Source organism: Mustela nigripes, chromosome X (genome assembly GCF_022355385.1).
Source record: "Mustela nigripes isolate SB6536 chromosome X, MUSNIG.SB6536, whole genome shotgun sequence".
NCBI lineage: Eukaryota > Metazoa > Chordata > Mammalia > Carnivora > Mustelidae > Mustela > Mustela nigripes.
The window spans coordinates 53,468,739-53,473,596 of NC_081575.1; the positions used below are offsets into that span (position 1 = coordinate 53,468,739).

A 4,858-nucleotide genomic window follows, 5' to 3' on the forward strand; every position below is an offset into this window, starting at 1 on the left:
GTTGTTGCAAATGGCAAGATTTCATTTCTTTTGATGGCTGCATAGTATTCCATTGTGTATATATACCACATCTTCTTGATCCATTCATCTGTTGATGGACATCTAGGTTCTTTCCATAGTTTGGCTATTGTGGACATTGCTGCTATAAACATTCGGGTGCACGTGCCCCTTTGGATCACTACGTTTGTATCTTTAGGGTAAATACCCAATAGTGCAATTGCTGGGTCATAGGGCAGTTCTATTTTCAACATTTTGAGGAACCTCCATGCTGTTTTCCAGAGTGGCTGCACCAGCTTGCATTCCCACCAACAGTGTAGGAGGGTTCCCCTTTCTCCGCATCCTCGCCAGCATCTGTCATTTCCTGACTTGTTGATTTTAGCCATTCTGACTGGTGTGAGGTGATATCTCATTGTGGTTTTGATTTGTATTTCCCTGATGCCGAGTGATATGGAGCACTTTTTCATGTGTCTGTTGGCCATCTGGATGTCTTCTTTGCAGAAATGTCTGTTCATGTCCTCTGCCCATTTCTTGATTGGATTATTTGTTCTTTGGGTGTTGAGTTTGCTAAGTTCTTTATAGATTGTGGACACTAGTCCTTTATCTGATATGAGGCTTCTAAGGCCTTCAGCAGTTTAACTGTAGAAATACCTTACCTAGCTGATGACAAAAAGCATTGCTCAACTAGAGAAACTAGAGGGTGCTGTTAGTGAATGCTTAGAAGAATGAATACAACCTTCCAACCCCCTTCCCCCTCTCCATCACTATAGGTGATAAGAATTTGTAAACGGTATACCTGTGAAATGAAACTAATATTCTCCATTCCCTCCTGGATATGATATTTGTTTTTGTTTTGTCCTGGAACTAGCCTTACAACATTACCAATATAGTAAAATAGTAGAAGTTTGTTATAATACTCTGGCAAATAATTGGGAAAAGTTTGAAATGATTCCCTACTCTGAGGAAAGCTATCAAAGCCCAAAGAAGGGATGATAAGAAACAGAAATACCCAAGTAAGGACTTTCAAAGAGGGAAAGATTTCAGCAGGAATTCCTGACTACACCAACAACCTCTGTAATTAAATACAGTTTATACAGGTAAGACAGTTACTTGGAAATCATACCATATATTTTTTTTTCTCTCTCTCTCTAGGCTTGAATAGCTATACAGACTTGCTGTGGACAGAGACTGCAGCTGAATTTCTCTCATAGAAGCCTGGGACTTATGGCCTCGTGTGTATAGATGAACTTTGCTGAAGCATTGAGCTCTGATTAATGCAATTAAATGAGTAAAGGCATGTGGTATTGTCCTCAAGGTTTCTGTTTCTCCTACTATACTCTTATTTTTCTATAGATGAGTAGTTGAAAACTGTACTGGATGTGGCTTTTCATCTCTGTGTTATTTACCTATATTGTGATGGAAACACAGGAGCAGAGAAAATGTGTCTTTTAAAGCACTGAAGGACCATAGTGCTGTTAATGGTCTTTGTCCTCTTTTCCTTAGGACAGTCTTTATCTTGAGTTATTCAGATGTTTCTTGGTGAAGTGAAAGAGACAAAGAGGTTTTGGTTGCTGAGGAAAGCAGAATTCATTTTATTGTTTCTTTCTATTTTTTTTTTTTGCTATTTTTTATAATTTATTTTTATTTATTTTCAGCATAACGATATTTGTTATTTTTGCACCACACCCAGTGCTCCGTACAATCCGTGACCTCTCCAATACCCACCACCTGGTATCCCAACCTCCCCCCCCCCTGCCCCTTCAAAACCCTCAGATTGTTTTTCAGAGTCCATGGTCTCTCATGGTTCACCTCCCCTTCCAATTTCCCCCAACTCCCTTCTTCTCTCTAACTCCCCATGTCCTCCATGCTATTTGTTATGCTCCACAAATAAGTGAAACCATATGATAATTGACTCTGCTTGACTTATTTCACTCAGCATAATCTCTTCCAGTCCCATCCATGTTGCTACAAAAGTTGGGTATTCGTCCTTTCCGATGGAAGCATAATACTCCATAGTGTATATGGAACACATCTTCCTTATCCATTCATCCGTTGAAGGGCATCTTGGTTCTTTCCACAGTTTGGTGACCATGGCCATTGCTGCTATGAACATTGGGGTGCAGATGGCCCTTCTTTTCACTACATCAGTATCTTTGGGGTAAATACCCAGGAGTGCAATTGCAGGGTCATAGGGAAGCTCTATTTTGAATTTCTTGAAGAATCTCCACACTGTTCTCCAAAGAGGCTGCACCAACTTGCATTCCCACCAACAGTGTAAGAGGGTTCCCCTTTCTTATTGTTTCTTTTTAATTTTTTTTATTTTTATAATTTCTTTTCAGTGTACCAGAATTCATGGTTTATGCACCATAGCCAGTGCTCCATGCAATACATGCCCTCCATAATACCCATCACCAGGATCACCCAACTTCCCACCCCCCGCCCCTTCAAAACCCTCAGATTGTTTTTCAGAGTCCATAGTCTCTCCTGGTTCATCTCTCCTTCCAATTTTCCTCAACTCCCTTCTCTTCTCCATCTCCCCATGTCCTCCGTGTTATTCCTTATGCTCCACAAATAAGTGAAACCATATGATAATTGACTCTCTCTGCTTGACTGATTTCACTCAACATAATCTCTTCCAGTCCCGTCCATGTTGCTACAAAAGTTGAGTATTCATCCTTTCTGATGGAGGCATAATACTCTGTAGTGTATATGGACCACATCTTCCTTATGCATTCATCCGTTGAAGGGCATCTTGGTTCTTTCCACAGTTTGGTGACCATGGCCATTGCTGCTTATAAACATTGGGGTACAGATGGACCTTCTTTTCACTACATCTGTATCTTTGGGGTAAATACCCAGGAGTGCAATGGCAGGGTCATAGGGAAGCTCTATTTTTACTTTCTTAAGGAATTTCCACACTGTTCTCCAAAGTGGAAAGCAGAATTATTTTTTATTGTTTCTTTTAACATTTTATTGTTTCTTTTAACATGGAGATTGAGTTTAATTTTTTTTCCCCCATTCTACTAATACTCCTATGTAGTCATCTCCTCAGGAAATAGGTGTCAGCTCTTGCTCTAAATTTAGGAAATACACACACATAAGAGACTAATCATGTAATTTTTCCAGAGCAATATACTAGCATTGGTAAAAATATACATTTTTTTAAAGAGTTCTGGGCTAATATCGTACCACTCTGAGCCTTCTTTAAGACTCTTTATTTCTGTTTTAAGGTATGGCTATGAACTAATTAACTGAACTTTTATATAGTTTGTGAAATCAGTTATATTTTTGATGTATGATAACAAATATACTGTGTATTTGTGTATTTGATTGAAATGTAGAAAATTATTTAACTTTTTAAACAACTGTTATGTTTTAATCAACATAGTGTTTAGTAGATTGCTACTTTGAGCCAGTTTTTTTTAATAGAATGCTGCAGATATCTCATTTTAAGTGATTAGATGTGTGTTTAGATAACTAATGTAGAGTTTCTGTTTTCTTTTAAGACTGGAAATTTTTATTTTATCATTACTGAAACTTAGATGAATGTCAGTTTCTGTGTTTGGATAGAGTGTTAAAACCAAGACTTCTCATTTACCAAAGCACAGCTGGTCTCCACTATTACTTTAAGATTTCCTTTCACATAAGGTGAAGAGCAGTGATTCACCTTACTCTCATGCAAAAAAAAAAAAAAAAAGTCTTGAATTTTTCAATTAATCACTATTTGTTGACTAAGTTCTAAAGAAAGTTAAACTATAGATGCAATTTGGCACATGACTGATTCTGTTGTGTTTGTCTTTTTTTGACAGGCTACATAGGGAAGGAAAAAGTGTTTGGAGCATAGAGGGTTCTCTTTTTAAAGAAAAAAAATCATAACAAAATTGGCAATGAAAATAAAATACTGTTTCTGGATTCCTTCTACTGTGAACGTTGTTATTATCACTAGGCTCCATCTTCTCTAGTATTGTTACTGGAGTTCAAAACACTAAGGGAGCTTTACCTTTAGACTGAACCTAATCCAGTCATATCAAAGAATCCTTTAAAAATCTAATAGGTTTTCAAATTCAGTGTGTTTTCAGACCTAGTAGTCAGTGTCTTGAGCTGAATCCAACAAATACAAGTTTTACTCCGAGTCCAATTCTAGTGATCTAACTTGTATAATTAGCTATCTACCTCAGTTATTCTGAGTGGCACTCTGGTACCCACTGCAAGTACCAGTGTGAAGGCTCTGATATGCAGTTGGAACATTGCCTAGTTTAGACTGGTCCATTTCCCTGGTGCTCTAGGTTCAGTATCAGTGAAATATTACCTCCTTGGCTGAGTGTCATGATCCCAAGAGGAAAGCCTTCTTAGAACTGTCCTATAAATACCAAAATAACTTATGACTCTATCCTTACATTTTATGTATTACATTCTTGGGTCATTTAGTCTATGGAAGATGATGAAGTGGGTAGGCTATGTTGATAAGCCTTTTGTAATTCATCACAAGTAATGATATGTTATTCAAAAATCTTTATAAATTTTGAACAGTGCAACTGAATGACTTAACACCTATACTTCCACTCCCATCAGTTATAAATTATTCTCCAAAAGTAACCATAGTAATGTAACAATCATAGAAGAATTTCAATAAAATATTAAAAATTGTGAAATTAACTTTGTCATAAACTTGTTAAATGACAGAGGTTTCCAAATGTTCTATGAATTATTAAAATTGCCCCATTTTAAATAAGGATCACTTGGGGTGGGGAGCTTAAATGGATTTCTGAAAAGACAATAATATTTTAAAAGTGCATTTACAAGGGCACCTGGGTGGCTCAATTGGTTAGAGGGCTGCCTTCAGCTCAGGTATGGCATCAGG

At 37.3% G+C, this 4,858-nt stretch overlaps 1 long non-coding RNA gene across 1 annotated transcript in view; it reads left to right on the forward strand.

Moving 5' to 3' along the window:
* Positions 1 to 4,564, forward strand: part of LOC132006813 (uncharacterized) — an 11,371-nt gene extending 6,807 nt beyond the window's left edge. The window contains exon 4 of the long non-coding RNA XR_009401235.1: positions 1,150 to 4,564. This is a non-coding gene — a long non-coding RNA (uncharacterized LOC132006813). The remainder of the gene's footprint in view (positions 1 to 1,149) is intronic.
* The last annotated feature ends 294 nt before the right edge of the window (positions 4,565 to 4,858 follow it).